The sequence below is a fragment of the Tripterygium wilfordii genome, chromosome 10, assembly GCF_013401445.1.
Source record: "Tripterygium wilfordii isolate XIE 37 chromosome 10, ASM1340144v1, whole genome shotgun sequence".
NCBI lineage: Eukaryota > Viridiplantae > Streptophyta > Magnoliopsida > Celastrales > Celastraceae > Tripterygium > Tripterygium wilfordii.
This window is the reverse complement of record NC_052241.1, coordinates 7,160,858-7,180,411: the sequence shown is the minus strand read 5'-3', so window position 1 is coordinate 7,180,411 and position 19,554 is coordinate 7,160,858. Positions and strand designations below refer to the sequence as shown.

Here is a 19,554-nt window from a genome sequence, read left to right as displayed (position 1 = left end):
CCTTTTGCGGAAGTAAGAGTTTGTACACATAAACGTTGAGAAACAATTTCGACTGCGATTTTACCAGCACTAATGCACCGGATCCCATCAGAACTCCGAAGTTAAACGTGTTTGGGCAAGAGTAGTACTAGGATGGGTGACTTCCTAGGATGTCGTCGTGTTGCACCCCTCTCACCTTTTTTTTCCACGATCATCACCTCGTACTCTCATATTCTTCTCCTCCTCCAACTCACGTATTTTTTTTGTGGATGGAGATTGTGTAGTTTGCAAGCGCATAGTTCTAGAAAAGATACGCGAAATAGATATTTTCTCGAGAAAAAGAGGATAGCGGAAAAGCATGCAGCGCGCGTGCAAGCTTTTACGGAAGGAAGTGTTTATATACATAAACGTTAAGAAACACTTTCGGGTGCGATCGTACCAACACTAATGCACCGGCTCCTATCATAACTCCAAAGTTATACGTGCTTGGGCGAGAGTTGTACTAGGATGGGTGACCTCCTTGAAAGTCCTCGTATTGCACCCCTCCAACCTTTTTTTTCCTCGATCATCTTTCCGTTCTCTCATATTCTTAGCCTCCTCCAACTTACGTATTTTTTTTGTGGGTGAACATTGTGTTGTTTGCAAGCGCACAGTTCTCAAAAAGACACGTGAAATAAATATTTTCTTGAGGAAAAAGGATATCAGAAAGGCGCTCAGCGAGCGTGCAAGCTTGTGCTGAAGGAAGAGTTTATATACTTAAACGTTGAGAAACAATTTCGGTTGCGATCATACAACACTAAAGCACAAGATCCCATCGTAACTCCGAAGTTAAACATGCTTGGGCGAGAGGAGCACTAGGATGGGAGACCTTCTGAAAAGTCCTCGTGTTCGCCCCTCCCATCTTTCTTTTCCTCGATCGTCACTTTATTCTCTCATATTTTTCTCCTCCTCTAACTTGCGCATTTTTTTTTGTGGGTGGACATTGTGTAGGTGCATTGTTCTCGATTAAACACACGAAATAAATATTTCCTCGAGAAAAAGGGATAGCGGAAATGCACGCAGCGCGCGTGCAATATTGTGCGGAAGGAAGAGTTTATATACATGAACGTTGCGAAACAGTTTTGAGGGCGATCATATCAGCACCCCTCCCACCTTTTTTTCCTCGATCGTCACTTCGTTCTCTCATATTCTTCTCCTCCTCCAACTTGTGTATTTTTTTGTGGGTGGACATTGTGTAGGCGCATTGTTCTCGAAAAGACACGGGAAATAAATATTTTCTCGACAAAAAGGGATAGCGGAAATGAACACAGCACTCGTGCAAGATTGTGCGGAAGGAAGAGTCTATATACATAAGCTTTGCGAAACAATTTCGAGTGCGATCATACCAGTGCTAATGCATCGGATCCCATCATAACTCTGAAGTTAAATGTGTTTTGGCAAGAGTAGTACTGGGATGGGTGACATCCTGGGAAGTCCTCGTGTTGCACCCCTCCCACCTTTTTCTTCCCCGATTGTCACTTCGCTCTCTCATATTCTTCTCCTCCTCCAACTTGCGTATTTTTTTTGTTGGTGGACATTGTGTAGGCTTATTGTTCACAAAAAAACAAGCGAAGTAAATATTTTCTTGAGAAAAAAGGGATAACGGAAAGGAACGCAGCACGCGTGCAAGCTTGTGCGGAATGAAGAGTTTATATACATAAACGTTGAGAAACAATTTCGAGTGCGATTTTACCAACACTAATGCACCGGATCCCATCAGAACTCCGAAGTTAATCATGCTTAGTGAAGACTAGTACTAGGATGGGTGACCTCCTGGGAAGTCCTCGTGTTGCACCCCTCCCACCTTTTTTTTCATCGATCGTCAGTTCGTTCTTTCATATTCTTCTCCTCCTCCAACTTGCGTATTTTTTTTATGGGTGGGCATTATCTAGTTTGCAAGCGCATATTTTTTTTGGGTGGACATTATGTAGTTTGCAAGCGCATAGTTCTCGAAAAGACGCGGGAAGTAAAATTTTCTCGAGAAAAAATGGATAGCGGAAAGGAACGCAGCGCGGGTGTAAGCTTGTGCGGAAGGAAGAGTCTATATACATAAACGTTGAGAAACGCTTTCGGGTGCGATCATACTAGCACTAATGCACCGGATCCCATCATAACTCCGAAGTTAAACGTGCTTGGATTAGAGTTGTACTAGGATGGGTGACCTCCTCGGAAGTCCTCATGTTGCACCCCTCCCACCTTTTTTTTCCTCGATCGTCACTTTGTTCTCTCATATTCTACTCCTCCTCCAACTTGCATATTTTTTTTGTGGGTGGACATTGTGTAGGCGTATTGTTCTCGAAAAGACACGCGAAATACATATTTTCTCGAGAAAAAAGGGATAGCGGAAATGAACGCAGTGCGCGTGCAAGATTGTGTGGAAGGAAGAGTTTATAAACATAAACGTTGCGAAACAATTTCAGGTGCAATCATACAGGCACTAATGCATCGGATTCCGTCATAACCTTGAAGTTAAACGTGCTTGGGTGAGAGTAGTACTAGGATGGGTGACATCCTGGGAAGTCCTTGTGTTGCACCCCTCCCATCTCACTTCGTTCTCTCATATTCTTATCCTCCTCCAACTTGCGTATTTTTTTTGTGGGTGGACATTGTATAGTTTGAAAGCGCATAGTTCTTGAAAAGACAAGCGAAATAACTATTTTCTTGAGAAAAAAGGGATAGTGCAAAAGAACGCAGCGCGCGTGCAAGCTTCTGCGGAAGAAAGAGTTTCTATACATAAACGTTGACAACCATTTTCGGGGGCAATCATACCAACAGTACTGCACCGGATCCCATCATAACTCTGAAGTTAATCGTGCTTGGGGGAGAATAGTACTAGGATGGGTGACCTCCTGGGAATTCCTCGTGTTGCACCCCTCCCACCTTTTTTTTTCCTCAATCGTCACTTCGTTCTCTCATATTCTTCTCCTCCTCCAACTTGCGTATTTTTTTGTGGGTGGACATTGTGTAGTTTGTAAGCGCATAGTTCTCGAAAAGACACGTGAAATAAATATTTTCTCGAGAAAAAAGGGAACTCCCCGTTTTCTTCTTTAGCTTGTATTTTCCTTTTAAATCCCGAAAATGCCCCTTAAACCCTATTTTTCTCTCTTTTTTAAAACCCTCAAGACTAACCTTTTTTGTCTTTTCCTTTATTTTGCAAAACCCTAATAAAGGTACCACCTTTTCCCTCTTAAGGTTTCTTATTCATTATTACTTTTAGTTCTTTTATTTTTTATATATGTTTTGTGGGTTGCATTGGGCTAAGATTTGAGTTTTTATGGGTTTTGGGTCCAAGAAATGAATTATGGATCCCTATGGGCTTATGGATCCAATAAATATGGGCTTTTGAATATTTGTGGGCTTGTGGGAACAAGTAACAGGCTTTGGATTTTTGTAAGCCTGTGGGCCTAAGAAACGGGCTTTAGAATTTAGAATTTTTGCATTTTTGTATATTTTTGCTTTTATTAATTATTTTTAGACCGGACAAAAACCGATTACTACAGCTACAACCCTTTGTATGTCTTTTATGAAATAAAAGGCTGACAAAGGTGTAGTTAGCTGAGTTTCGTACTGGAAGGATGAGGAAATGTGCTCAGGATCACTGTAGCCATTCCCGACTTGGGTGAAAAAATGCTCGGGATCACTGAACCCATTCCCGGCTTGCCTAAAATAGTGCTCAGGATAACTATAGCCATTCTCTACTTGCCTAAAATCTATGGTGGAGATCACTGTTGCCATTCCCAGCTTGGCTGAAATCTGTGCTCGGGATCACTGTAGACATTTTTGGCTTGGCTGAAATCTATGCTCGAGATTACTGTAGCCATTCTTGGCTTGGCTGATGGTGCTCGGGATCATTTGGAGTCATTCCCGGCTTGGCTATAGTACTCGGGATCATTCGGAGCCATTCCCAGCTTAGCTAAAATATGTGCTCGGGATCACTATAGCCATTCCCAGCTTGGCTGAAATCTGTGCTCGGGATCATTGTAGCCATTCCCGGCTTGGCTGATGGTGCTTGAGATCTTTTGGAGCCATTCCCGACTTGGTTGAAATATGTGCTCGGGATCACTATAGTCATTCCCAGCTTGGCTGAAATCTGTGATCGGGATCACTATATTCATTCCCGGCTTGGCTGAAGTCTGTGATTGGGATCACTACAATCATTCCCGACTTGGCTAAAATCTGTGCTCAGGATCACTGTAACCATTCCCGGCTTGGCTAAAATCTATGCTCGGGATCGCTGTAGCCATTTCCTGCTTGGCGGAAATATGATTTTTGTTTGAGAAAAAGATTCTTTGCAAAAGATTTTTGGGAGTTTTTGTAATCTCACCTTAGCAAAAAGATGTTTTGAGCAAGTGACGCGCCTCTAATTTTAGGAGAATGAGTCCGTCCAAGTTCTACCTTTTATATAAACCTGCCATAATACACAAAGGACAAACAACATGCATCAATGATGTATACAATGATCTATTTTGTTCAAATATGAATGTCTCATTAATGAATGATGCATGTTCTCTTAAGGCTTATAATCCTGAAGCACACGTACAATTGCAAATTGCTAGACCAAATCTACTTCCTTGTAGGGTTTGACTTTTTGACTCTGGATTTTCAATGCATCCTCTCTATTCTGATTTGTAAAGGCATTCACTCGTTCCGAAAACAAACTCTGGAGCTATCTCTTTTCCTTTTCCTTGCTTATTTCCATAATCAAATTTTTTTTTGAAATTTGTACATGCGACCATTTCTGAATTCAAGCATGTCAGTTCACCTAGATTTTCATTATTCATTTTGTCGTGTACGTCTTATGAATGCTATTCTCCCTTTCCTGCTAATGTTTATCTCGGCTACAGTTTCTTCATTCAGATCTTGTACACATAGGATGCCAAAATCCAATCAAATTCCTATCAAAAGTAATGTCCTAATGCACTCTTCATATTTCCTATCAAAACTTTATTAGTGACAAATTGAATAGTACGCCATGCATGCCAATTATTGAATGCAAATAATGAACTTTTTGGAATATGGAATGAGAATTGAATTGGAATATGGAAAAGGTGATCACAAGTGACAAAATCGAAGAAATGAATATCCTCACAATATTTTATTGAAAAGGGTGGGTGACCATCAAAAATCCTTTAGACAAGAATGTAGAGAAGTCAAAGAAAGGAAGGACAAACTGAGCTTCTCCAAGATGAAATATGTGATAATTCAAAGATTACACCAACACTGCCCCAGTTTTGGTATGCACCCAATTACCAATGATCAAATTTGACTTGTACGAGATTATCTCTGGACCCTCCATTCCTGTCAATGAACTTCTCCCTCTGTTTAGCGAACTAATAGCATAAAGAGCACACCAAAAACTGCCCCAGTTTTGGGTGTGTGTCTAATTGATTGTCCTCCAACCTAACAGCTGTGAAGCCGATTCTGCACTCCCAACTATGTCAATGTGAGACAAGTTAACAACCAATTCAGACACCAACTCACTAATTCAACGGACACATGTCCCAACCATCGTTCTTCAAACAATCCGAAACCTAAACTTGCAACCACAATTGAGGCGCCCATGAGGGTTTTCACTTCTATGATTTTTCCTTGTCCCTAATTTTTGTCTAGAGCGCCCTTTCGGGTTTTCACTCTAGCGGGATTTTTTTAAAATTTTTGTCCTTAATTTTTGCCTAGAACGCCCTTTCGGGTTTTTATTCTAGCGGGATTTTTTTCTTTTTTTTTTACGTATAATACCGCCTGAGAACATCGACATTTATTGGGTGAGGCAAATCATCATCATCAATTATTGTCAAAATTACTGCTCCCCCAGAGAATGCTTTCTCCACCACATACGGTCCCTCATAGGTAGGAGTCCATTTTCCACGGTGATCTTTTTGAGGTGGTTGAATCATCTTTAGTACTAAATCCCCACTCTGAAACAGCGAGGACGTACTTTCATGTGATGTGCTCTTATCATTCTTCTTTGATAAAGTTGTCCTCTACAAAGTGCTCCCAATCTTCTCTCCTCAATAAAATTTAGAAGTCTGTACCAAGTTCGGACCCACTCAGTCTCTTCCAAGTTGGCCTCCACCACCACTCTTAGCAAGCGAATTTCTACTTCAATGGGAAAAATCGCCTCCGACCCGTATACTAAAGCGAAAGAACTTTCAACAGTGGATGTACGCACAAAAGTCCAGTACCCGTATAAAGCAAAAGGAAGTTTTTCATGCCAGTCTTTGTAATTCTCCGTCATCTTCTGAATCATGATATTTTTGTTGGTCGCCTCAAAAGCCCCGTTCATCTTGGGACGGTAAGGAGATGAATTATGATGCTTGATCTTGAACTGCTCACAGAAATCATTCACCATCTTGCTATTGAAATTCGTGTCATTGTCAGTAATGATGCTTTCAGGAACCCCAAAAGGCATACAATATCTTTTCTCAAAAATCTAACGATGACACTACTTGTCACATTGGCATAAGAATTTGCTTCCACCCACTTCGTAAAATAATCAATTGCAACCAGAATGAAGCGGTGTCCGTTAGAAGCCTTGGGCTCAATAGGGCCAATAACATCTATACCCCACATCAAAAATGGTCATGGGGCTGCTAATACATGCAGAGGGTTCACTAGAACATGAGTCTTATCAGCATAAATCTGGCACTTATGGCATCTGATCACATAATTAATACAGTCTCTTTCCATGGTAAGCCAATAGTAGCCTACCCGTAATATCTTCCTTGCCATTGAATATCCACTTGAATGAGTACCACATATTCCTTCATGAATCTCTTCCATAATCTGTTTGGCTCCTTCTGTGTCCACGCATCTAAAGAGTACAAATCCCGAGCTTCTCTTATATAACACATTTTTATCAAAGAAAAAGGAACTTGAGAGCCTTCGGATGGTGCGTTTGTCATTATCTGAGAACTCTAGAGGGTATTCTCCTTTCTCCAAATACTGCTTCACATCATAATACTAGGGTTTACCATCAGGTTCTACTATTATATTCAAATAATGTGCCTGAATTTCATGCTTCTCAATCTTGATAACCTCCACTTCTCTGTGAGGGTCCAGATCAACCATGGCTGCCAGAATGGCCAAAGCATCTGCCATCTGGTTTTCTTCTCTTGGAATACACAGTCAAAAAACTTGATTAACTCTTTGATATGCTGATGGTACGGGACTAACTTGGCATCCCTAGTTTCCCATTCGTCACTCAACTGCCTGATCACCAATTGAGAGTCACCATAAACCTGAAGCTTCTTAATCCCAACATCAAAAGCAGCTTGAATTCCCACGGCGCAGGCCTCATACTCAGACACATTTGTTAGTACAATCGAAATAAAGCTTAGCAGTAAACGGGGTAACTTTGCCCTCTGGAGAAATAAGCACAACCCCAATCCCACTACTAATGACATTAGAGGCACCATCAAACAACATGACCCATCTATCTGGATCCTTCTGACTCTCCATCTCTAAGGACAAGATTTCTCCATCTGAGAATCCTGGATTTATAGGCTAAAAGTCATCAATTGCCTATTCTTCTAAATAGTCCGCTATTGCACTTCCCTTTCACCGTCTTATGGGTAACATACAAAATATCATACTCTGACAATAGCATATGCCATTTTGCAATCCTCCCCGAAAGAGATGGTTTTTCAAAGATATACTTGATCGGGTCCATCCTCGAGATCAACCAAGTAGTGTGATACAACATGTACTGCCTGAGCCTATGGTTTGTCTCACAACTTGTGAATTTCTTGCTCAAGTTATAGATCGCATATTCTATCCTCCTAGATAAATCATGTTGTCCTTGCATACACCCCATCGAATTGTCTGATACAGTCAAGTAGAGGATAAACAGCTTCCCTGCAATCGGAGGCATCAAGACTGATAGATTTTGTAAATACTGTTTGATCTTCTCAAAAGCATCTTGACACTCTTCATTCCATTTTGACGGGTTATTCTTCTGAAGTAACTTAAAAATTGGCTCACATGTAGTTGTCAACTATGAAATAAACCTAGCAATATAATTGAATCTCCCTAAGAAACCCCTAACTTCTTTCTCAGTTCGAGGAGGCCGCATCTCCATAATCCCTTTACTTTATCCGGATCCACTTCAATACCTCTCCTACGGACAATAAACCCAACACTTCACTAAGGTTGCCCCAAATATGCATTTCAAGGCGTTCAACTTCAACTGGTGCCTTCTCAACCTCTTGAACAAATTCTCCAGGTTAATCATGTGATCTTCATCTTCCTTTGACTTAGCAATCATGTCATGCACATACACCTCAATATCTTTATGCATCATATCATGAAACAGAGTGACCATGGCTCACTGATAAGTAGTTCCCGCATTTTTTAGACCAAATGGGATGACTTTGTAGCAAAAGGTACACCATAAAGTGATGAAAGTGGTTTTCTCTTGATCTTTCGATGCCATCTTGATCTGATTATAACATGAGAATCCATCCATGAAGGAGAACGCGAAATGTTTAGCAGTGTTGTCTACCAATATGTCAATTTGGGGTAAAGGAAACTCATCCTTCGGACTCGCTCGATTAAGATCCCTATAATCCATGCACATCCTTACCTTACCATCTTTTTTCAGGACTGGTATAATATTTGCAACCCATTCGGGATATTTTACCACAGCAAGGAATCCTGCATCAAACTACTTTTTTACTTCATCCCTAATCTTCAAAAGCATCTTCGGCTTCAATCTCCTTAACTTTTGCTTCATGGCAGGCAATCTAATTTTAAAGGCAATCTATGGACCACTATATGCATATCAAGTCTTGGCATATCCTGATATGACCATGCAAAAAACATCTTGGTATTCATGCAGCAAACCTATCAATCTTTTCCTATCTTCTCCTTCAAAGGCTGCACCAATCCTAACCTCCTTTTTCTAATCTTCAGTTCCTAAGTTAACAACCTCAGTTATTTCTTTGTGCGGCTGGATTATCTTCTCTTCTTGGTTAACATGTCTCAACATTTCTGACGATATCTCAAATTCATCGTCAGTGTCAAAGTCATATTCAACATTGTTAATGGGTGCTCAAAAATCTGGTTCATAGGGTTCATCTTCTTCATTATCATCAATTTCAGTCCTGTTAAAATGGAATGTGTGAGATTTGGAATTTTCGAAGTGATGGATGAAATAAGGTGAATAGATGTGAGAATATTAAACAAAGATTTTTATTTATGATGAGCATAGCAGAATCATCAGAAACATGGAAATATTGAACATGCAAAAGTCGTGCTATGAAAATTTATCAAAGTAAAGTAAAGACATCCTCATTACTAAAACCCAATCAGTGGCCGTGAGCTGGACTACAGATTATAGTGCATATAGAGATTACTCTTGAAGGCTGTTGATAGAGACTGGCAATTCAAAACTGGTCTAGTCATTGAGCTCAAAACCTGAGGGACGTGGCAGGGCTTAACAGTAAAGTTGTGATCCTCTTCGATAACAACAATCTTTATTAGTTGGAACTATTTGAACTGATTACATAAATGTGTAAAAATTACCCCAGTTACATTAGTCGAGCTTTCAAATGGCAGATTTCCAAAATCTACCCCAGTATCAATAAATTTCACTTTGTTCTACGTCCCTCCATAAACAAAACTATCATAACTCTCATTTATTTTTTCCTCTTTTTTTTTAAATGTGTATGATTTTTCTGTATAGTATGAAACAACGACATTAGTTCTCATTTATTTTCTTCTATTTAAAAATGTTTATGCATGTGGTTATTATTTGTACAAATCCTATTTCAATTAAAAGATGTTTTGAAAATATTACTAAACCAAATTCCAATGACTGTGCCTATGTGAATCATGAGGGTATGAAAAGAATGAGTATAAAGTTAGAAAAAGGACAAGAAGTATAGTACATAAACAATTGATTTATTGTATTTGCAAAGATAATGAATAATGTACATGACAGGTATATGGACATGTATGGATGATTAACAAGTGTGCAAGTATATATGGACATGTATAGATAATTTAACAAGTGTACAACTATATATAGAAATATGTGTACAACTTAGGCTAACATATACATGGCAAGTGTATAAAAGATGTATATGAACATGTGTGATTTAATGAATGTGTATATATATATGCAATCTAACTAATGTGTCAAGTATATATGAACATGTATGGGTGATTAACTAGTGTACAGGCATATGTGGACAATTAACGAGTGTACAAGTATATATGGACATGTATGAGTGTACAAGTATATATGGGCATGTACAAGTATACAAGTATATATGGACATGTCTGGGTAATTATCAAGCGTACATGATCATAACCTAGGCTAACATATATATGACAAGTGTATAAAAGATGTACATGTGTGGTTCAATGAATGTATGTATACAGATATGCATCGAGTACATATAAACATATAAATGAGGAATAGAGGTACAGGGTATTTAAATGTACATGAAATAAGTAGAGTTAAGCATAGGAGAATCCCCCATTGTTCTTAAACAAAATAAGGTTCCTACAAACTTCTGAAGGTCTCAAACCAAATCCAAGGGTTATCTAATGTGCATATGGGTGGCATATCCAACTATAACGCGGCTATGCGAGAAGCCACTAGATCAGGTTAGTTCACACCCCATATTTGGAAGTGGAACGCATCCCCCAATATCTTGAAGGGACGTCAATCCAGGAGGGTGTTTTTCCTTGCTTATGTGAGGACAAAATCCATCAAAAGCAAAAGATCAACCCTCACTAATCACTAGTAGGACCCGGCTTTTATGGATCATTTGTGTGTATGTGAATAGTGACAACACTCGAATACTTAAATTTCATGAAAACCAAAAATCCTACAATCATGAACAAGCACATTAGATTCCACAAAACCATACACCAAAATAAACAAATGAGCCAAAATAGGAAAACACCAACACAAAAAAGGCCCGACCCCTTTGGTAAAACAACAAAGTATCCCCAATGAAGTCACCAACTGAAGCAACCGGTATGAAAAACAATGAAGTCGCCTCCAATTGATTTTTAGGATGCAATTGAACATCCGTTCTGGTCTACGAGAAAAATGGGCAAGGGGGTCTATTGAGCATGGGGAAAGTGTTAGGCACCCCACAACTCCCGAAAATGGTTACCTTTGAATGTTTTCCTATTTGGCTCTAATTTGTTTTTGAGGAATGATTGTATGTCCCAATTATTTTAATGAGTTTTTCATATAACCGGAAAATCATGTATTATCAAATAGGTGGAAGTGTTCCATTATTTTTAGACCAAGCTTTGATTTTAAAAATAACATTTTGATGGGTTTTATTGGAATGTGATGAAAAATCCACTTGGAGTGGTTTTGAGAAAAAAGGTGCATGGGATCACTGCGGTCATTCCCGGCTTGGCCAAAAATGAATAAAAATCCCACTTGGAGTGGGTTTTGATGATTTGAAAAAAAGATGCATGGGATCACTGCGGCTATTCCCGGCTTGGTAAAAAATGAATAAAAATCTACTTGGAATGGTTTTGGTAATTTGAAAAAAGGTGAGCACGGGATCATTGTGATATTCCGGGCTTGCCCAAAGATTGGATAAAATCCCACTTGGATTGACTTTTGATAATTTAAAAAAGAAGGTGTGCACGGGATCATTGGGGCCATTCCCGGCTTGGCCAAAATGTTTGTTCTGCTTGGTCTGCATGAAAAATCCCACTTAGAGTGGGTTTTGATAAGTTTGGAAAAAGGGCTATTTGGATAGGGTTTGATGGAAAATCCCACATTGGAGTAGGTTTTGATATTTTTGAAAAAGGGATTTTTGGGGATTGGTTGATGTACCAAAAAGGCCCACAATCAATGAAGGTTCAATTCAAGCCATACTTAAAATTATATTTTTCATGAGAAAAGAAAGAATTTATTTAAGGCTCAGTGAATGGGTCAAATATCTTTAAACCCATCTTTGAGTCCTCAAATAAATTCTCCTATTCCCTAAAAACATATTTGCTTTCCAGTTCCACGAAATCCAAGTGTTTTGAATGAATGCCAATGGAACCCCAATATCTTGAAGGCTCCTTGGTATTTAAACAAAACATAAGGGTTCCATAATTTAATCTTGGTGTGTTTATTAAGGTGAGACGGCTTGGATTATTTCTACAACTAACGCGTTGCATTTATTTTCATGACACTCAAACAATCGTAACATACATCTAGGAATCATGGCATAATCTGAGAATTCAATGTCCTAATCATGCATTCTAATGCAATCACCATTCACAAAATCATTTCCTAATGTCTATATGCTTCTAGCACCCTAAAATATTATGTATGCATTTTCTATTTTACATCCACTATTTTCCACTACCATATTACAAAGTTTACATTTTACAATTTCACACAAATAATAAAATTTAAAAAATAATACAAATGTACAAAAATCCAATATCGCTCGTGTTGGCACTAAAAATATTATGGGCTAGGCCTAGTCCATGTACAAGGCCCAAAGTGTAGTCCATACGGTCCATCATGCTTTGAGTCAATCATAGCCTATGAGCCCATTATATTGAGAAGGAGATAAAGCCCAGTTGATGAGTAACTGTCCAAGTGTAGTTGTGCTGAAAATGGCCCATGAAAAGTGGAAGAAGTGGTGGCAGTTACAACAAGGTGGTCCAGGTGGTAGCTTATGAGAGAAATAAGGGAAAAACTGATATGATAAGGTGGTAATGGCTTCTAACTGACAGAAAATGGCACAAATGAGGGGATAACTGCAGTAGGATCATGGTTTATGGGGGGAGAATTTTGTGCAAGATAGGAAGTATAAAGCTGGTAGATAGACAGAGGACAACACACAAACAATCGGTCAAACAGACAACAAAAACTCAAGCCCAAAGGAAATTTCAAGCTTCCTAACATTCTAGCATTCCAATTACTTTCCAAATTCTTGTCAATTTCGAGCAAATATTATGTTGTTCATTCCAAATTCTCTTGTATTTATTCCTTGTCAAGTTTCAATGCCAACCATCATTGTGTAAATTGTTCTTGATGTCTATTTATTCTTCTTCATTTCAATCTCAACAAAGCGCACTTCAATGGAGTTGGGGAACCTAGAGCTATTGAGGTCTCAAGATAGTTCGTTCAGTTGTCTAGATAGAAGTCTTATTTACATTCGGTGCATTTCATTCAAATTAGTGTAGGAAACTATAAGCCTTGGCACACCTGCAAATCACCACCTTGGGCAACTTTTTGGTGACAACAACCTTTTTTGGCACACCTAGTGGGACTGGAGAAGAAGAATCTCAAAACTACCATGGCATCACGTACTCGCTTGTTAGGAAAAGAACCAATCGCTGGGGAAAATCTGTAGGAGGAAAACCCACTGGTGGAAGTGGAAGAGGCTGCCAATGATGGTAGCACTGAAGAAAAGCAAGAGCTCATTGAACGACGAGCTGACTTATCTGATGAAGCTGCCATTTTGTTTGAACATTTGGTCAAAACCATCAAAAATCTGGAGGTACGTTCTAACCAAACAATTGAAGATGCCATGAAACAGGTTGAGCAAAAAGTTGGAGCAGAAGTTTGAAGATATGACTACGGGGGGCAATTCCCATCAGAGAAGAAACAAACTACCAGGCTGGTGTTGGTTACAGCAAGTATACTCCTCCTCCAATGCGCTCTCCATCCAGTAATTGTCAAAATTTCAAGCCTGTTGCATATGGAACCACTGAACCTGCTGGACCAGGAGGCAACGTCGCTACAGGGGTGGGTGCTGCTTGTAGGGTTCAACCTATTATTCCACCTCAAATACCACATGTTGATCTGGAGACTCTCAGATAGTTAGTTCAAGATTTATATGGCCATGGCCTTAGATAGGTTGGTAGCCAGAATATCACAAACCCTATCCAGCTGTTGTGGATAGGAAGAATCCTTACCCAAGAGGATTTAGAGTACCTGATTTCACTTTATTCTCTAGAGAAGAAGGGCTGTCCACCGTGGAGCATATCAATCATTTCACCGTGCAATGTGGTGAATTGGCAAACTATGATAACTTTGACAACCTTCGTCTCAGGTTATTTCCAAACTCTTTGACAGGAGCTGCTTTTACTTGGTACTCCACCTTACCAAGAAATTCCATCAACACATGGTGGGAGATGGAACAGTCATTTCATACTCAATTCTTTTGAGCTGAACTAGAGGTGTCTGTGGCTGAGCTATCCAGATTGGTGCAGAAGGCAGGAGAAACCACCGATGCTTATATTGCTCATTTCAAGAAGTTGAGGAATAGATGTTGTATCTATCTACCTGAGTCAGAATTTGTCAAAATGGCCCAGCGAGGATTGAAAATTGCTCAAAAAGTTCCAAGGTATGGAATTTTATGACTTTTATGAGATGGCAGCAAAGGTCGCAGACTATGAAGAATTGTTGAAAGAAGAAAGTAGGAGAAAGAAGTCTTCTATGGGAACTTACTACCAGGAGATGGAGATGGCTGCTGCGGAGGTGACTTCAGAAAAGAAAGTGTGGGTTTGTCCCGCATTATCCAAACCGAAAGCAATTGAGCCAGCAAAGAAACAACCCGTGGGTGGTAACATCAATTACACTTTTGATGTGACCAAAACGGAGGAGATTTTTTATTTTTTATGGCAAGAAAAGTTTGTTACATTTCCAGCTGGACACAAAATACCATCTCAGGAGGATACGAAAGGGAAGGAGTATTGCAAATACCATCATGACCTATGGTCCCATACCACCTATGGTCCCATACCACCAACAACTGCTGGACTCTGAAGAACATGATTTAGGAGAAAATAAACAAGGGTGTCCTGTAATTCCCTGATAAGGAGTCGATGCTGGTAGATAAAGATCCATTTCCTCTAGTGGCGACCACTATGCATGCAATTGATGTAGATCTTCGTGACTACCTAGAGCTTAAAAGGAAACTGAAGGAGAAATCTCAAGTATGGAAACCAAAAGCTCATAATTCTCAAAATTCCCAGGTTTACAAGGAGAAGAAGGGACAGAAACCATGCTATGTGCAACCTCCAGCCAACACCATTACCAACATATGGCAGTTGGTGAAACATAAGAAGTTTCTAGCACCTCTAACCAGAACTCGGTTGCGGACAAAGTAGAGGCAGTATGCTACCTATATGAGGAGTCACTACAAACCTCCAGTGATTCAACGCGGGAGCTGGACATGGGTTCGCAAAGAGAAGAATCAAGAGGATAACCATCAAGTGAAAAAGGATCAATCACCTACAAAGGAGTTCATGGTGGGAGCAATCCAGGTACCATATGAATGTTCTACTACTACTTTAGTTTTGCCAGCTGCTTGGCAAGCTAAGAAGCACATAAAAGAAAATCAGATGCCAACGCTTGATCGACTAGGAAAGGTGATCAACCTTTCAGCTCAGTGACGGTACAGATAGTGGATGAAGAAACCTCAAAGGGTTATCTTGGAGAAACCTTCAATCCAAATGTCACAGCACATCAAGCCATTGTATGTCAGGGCACAGATGAAAGGCAAACCGATAGACAGAGTCTTAGTGAACAATGATTCTGCAGTCAATACCATTCCATGATCAGTTCTCAAGCTACTGGGTAAGAAAGAAAATGATTTAATTCCAACTTATGTGACTATGGTAGGCGTTACAGGTGAAGTTACTAAGGCAGTTGGTATTCTGCCAGTGGGGCTGACTGTCGGGCAAAAATCTTCCATGACAGCGTTCTTTGTCATTGGTAGTCAGGCAAAATACCAAGCTCTATTAGGAAGAGATTGGATTCATTCCAATTGGTGTATCTCATCTTCACTACATCAGCTCTTGGTGTGCTGGAGAGGAAATGATGTAGAAATCATTTGGGCAGACAACCAGCCATTCAAGACTACTTCAGATCAGGTGGAAGCTCGCTACTACCATGCCCAATGTGGACCACTTCAGTTCACAAGCAAGAAGGAAGAGATGCAGAAAATTGCAATACGATTATTACAACCAACAACCATTGTTCCTTATAGGCCGAGGAGATCAGAGCCAATTATTGAAGAAGTTCCATGAGGTCGTCGAAGGAAGAAGAGAATATAGTGGCAGCTGTAATAAATAAGATTGTAGTACAAGCTGCCATTAACAGAATTGTAATAGAAGAAATTAGTGAAAAAAAATGATAGTAGAAGATGATGGCTGTTTAGCCACTAATAAAGAAGAGGAGTTGAACTGGAATAATTTGAAGATAGCACCGGCCAAATTAGATGATTTGAAGGCCGAAACCCAAGATCCTTTGGAAGAAGTGAAATTGGTAGGGCAAGAAGAGTCTAGAGTCACTTACATAAGTTCTACCTTGGATCCATCTACCAAGGTAAAACTGATAGCTTTATTTCACGAGTTTCGTGATTGTTTTGCTTGGGATTACCAGGAAATGCAGGGATTGAATAAAAAGGTGGTAGAACACAGACTTCCTATCAAGCCAGGATACAAACCATACCAACTACCATCTAGAAGAATGTCTTTAGAAGTGGAGTTACGTGTGAAAGAAGAAATACAGAAGTTGGTTAAGGTCGGTTTCATACGGCCAACCAGGTATGCTGAATGGCTATCCAATATTGTACCGGTAGTTAAGAAAAATGGCAAAATTCATATCTGTGTTGATTTTCATGATTTAAACACTGCTACACCTAAAGATGTGTATGTTATGCCAATTGCTGATAGATAGTGTATCTCAACACGAGCTACTATCTATTATGGATGGTTATTCTGAAGACAACCAGATATTTATTGCAGAAGAAGATGTTTAAAAACAGCATTTAGATGTCCATGAGCATTGGGTACCTACGAATGGGTAATGATGCCCTTTGGCCTAAAAAATGCTGGAACCACCTACCAACGGGCAATGAATGCTCTTTTTCATGACATGATTGGCAGGAAACTGAAAGTTTATATTGATGATATCATTGTCAAGTCAGTCAAGGCTAATGACCATATGGCCGATCTCAAACTTGCATTTGAAAGGATGAGACAATACCAACTAAAGCTCAATCCATTGAAATGTGCATTTGGAGTTAAAGCTGGAAACTTCCTGGGATTTTTGGTTCATCAGAGAGGCATGGAGGTTGACCAAAACAAAGCCAAAGCCATATGCCAAGCTCAACCACCGAAGAACAAACAACAGCTCCAAAGTTTCCTTGGTCAGGTAAATTACCTTAGAAGATTTATTTCTAATCTTGCAGGTAAGACCAAGGTTTCCTCAGAGCTATTGAAGTTAAAGAAGGAGGATGCATTCAGATGGGAGCCAAAAATGAAGAGGCCTTTCAAACCATCAAGGCCTACCTTGGCAAACCTCCAGTTCTCATGCCACCCAACAGGCACAAACCATTGAAGTTGTATATATCAGCTACTGATGATTCTATTGGGAGTTTACAGGCTCAGGATGATGATGTTGGAAGAGAAAAAGTAGTCTACTACCTAAGCAGATTGCTGACATATACTGAATGGCGATATTCCATGGTGGAAAAACTCTATCTTGCATTATATTTTGCATGTACCAAGTTGAGGCACTACTTGCTTCAAACTAAGGTGTATGTGATCTCAAAAATGGATTTGATCAAGCATATGTTAACCAAGTCATTGCTGACAGGAAGGATAGGTCGATGGTCATTGGCCTTGATAGAATACAACCTCAAATGGAGACAACAACAGGATGTTAAAGGGCAAGCACTTGCTGATTTCCTTGCTGACTATCCATGCCTAGAAATTCCTGAGACCTTATAAGGCATGATAGATGTGCACACTACACCAATCTTTGAAGATGAACGTGAATGGGTGCTAAAGTTCGACAGGTCTAGCACTGAGATGGCTGCTGGAGCTGGGGTAGTCATTCAATCCCCAAGAGGTAGAAAAACCACCTTAGCTTTTAATTTGGATTTTGATTGTAACAACCACGCAGAATATGAAGCATTGATCATTGGCTTGGAGATCTTGCTTGAACTAAAAGCCAAAAATATTTTGGTAGTTGGAGATTCTCAATTGGTGCTAAAACAACTGGCTGGAGAATACAAATGTGCTAGTTTTACCTTGGCTCCATACTACAGTACAGTCTTGCATTTACTTGATGACTTCCAGGAGGTGAAGGTGGAGTTGAAGTACATTCCACGAGAACAAAATCATGAGGCCAACGGAATGGCCCAACTAGCTTCTGGTTTAATACGTCCAAAAATTTTGATACAACAAATCATCACGGTGGAAAGACGATCTCATCCATCTATTAGAGAAAGAGGCATGACAGTTGAATGCCTAGCTCTTGACGATCAGATGGAAGATTGGAGGAGAGATATCATTAACCATCTGACATATCCCAATGATCCAACATCCAGAAAGGTCAAAGTGTTGGCACAGGGCTATGTAATGATCGAGGGTGAACTTTTCAGAAAAAGAGCTGATGGTTTGTTACTTCACTGCTCTAGTTTTATTGAAAGTATGAAAATAATGCAACAGGTACATAAAGGTATCTGTGGTGCACATCAAGCAGGTCCAAAGATGAGATGGTTGATCAAAAGACATGGCTATTATTGGCCAACCATCCTGAAAGATTGCATTAAAAATGCAAAAGGTTGTCAACAATGCCAAAAATTTGGCAACATTCAAAAAGCACCAGCAGCGGATATACAGCCTATCCTTAAACCATGGCCATTCAAAGGGTAAGCACTTGATATCATTGGAAAAATCTTTCCTGCCTCATCTAAAGGTCATCATTTCATCCTGGTGGCTACCAATTATTTCACAAAGTGGGTAAAGGCAATATCCCTAAAAAAGGTTGAACAAGCAGAGGTGGTAGATTTCATCAAAGAACACCTTATTTTCAGATTTGACATTCTAGAAACCATCACAACTGATCAGGGGAGAATGTTCACTGGAGGGGAGGTCAAAGCATTTCTAGAAGATTATGGGAGTCAAATTACTCACATCTACTCCATACTATGCTCAGGCCAATGGGTAGGCAAAGGCTTCAAATAAGGTGATCATCTCTATCTTGCAAAAAACTATCGAGGATAATCCCAGAGCATGACACAAGAGACTACCAAAGACATTATGGGCCTACCGCATATCTATGAGAACAAACATTGCAACTAGCCCTTTTGCTCTCACTTATGGGCATGATGCAGTACTACCTATGGAGCTGGTGGTCCCATCTTTGAGGATCATGAAGCAACATAATCTATCTGCTGAAGAATATTCAAAAGCTATGAACATGGAGCTCGAACAGTTGGATGAAAGCAGGATGGAGGCTTTGAACAGGATGATAGTCCAAAAGAAGAAGATAGTAAAGGCCTACAACAAGAAAGTGAAGAAGAAAGTGTTCCATGAAGGTCAAATGGTGCGGAAGGTGATCCTACCACCAGGAATCAAAGACAGAGAGCTAGGCAAATGGTCTCCAAACTAGGAAAGACCCTTCAAGGTCCACAAAATCCTCAAAGGCAATGCAAATTGGCTGGCAGACCTAGATGGTCAGCCACATAAGAGATTTATTAATGACAAATACTTAAAGCCATATTTCCCAAGCATTTGGGAATTTAAATCTGTAAT

At 39.8% G+C, this 19,554-nt stretch overlaps 1 non-coding gene and 6 pseudogenes across 1 annotated transcript; all 7 read left to right on the top strand.

Annotated features, from left to right (window-relative positions):
* Positions 1 to 50: 50 nt before the first annotated feature.
* Positions 51 to 169, top strand: LOC120008247 (annotated as a pseudogene).
* Positions 170 to 404: 235 nt separating this feature from the next.
* LOC120008274 lies at positions 405 to 523 on the top strand (annotated as a pseudogene).
* An 827-nt stretch (positions 524 to 1,350) lies between these two features.
* Positions 1,351 to 1,469, top strand: LOC120008268 (annotated as a pseudogene).
* A 228-nt stretch (positions 1,470 to 1,697) lies between these two features.
* On the top strand, positions 1,698 to 1,816 carry LOC120008251 (annotated as a pseudogene).
* A 273-nt stretch (positions 1,817 to 2,089) lies between these two features.
* Positions 2,090 to 2,208, top strand: LOC120008219. The gene has a single exon (XR_005470391.1). It is a non-coding gene; the product is annotated as a 5S ribosomal RNA (ribosomal RNA).
* A 228-nt stretch (positions 2,209 to 2,436) lies between these two features.
* Positions 2,437 to 2,555, top strand: LOC120008275 (annotated as a pseudogene).
* A 218-nt stretch (positions 2,556 to 2,773) lies between these two features.
* LOC120008254 lies at positions 2,774 to 2,892 on the top strand (annotated as a pseudogene).
* Positions 2,893 to 19,554: the final 16,662 nt, after the last annotated feature.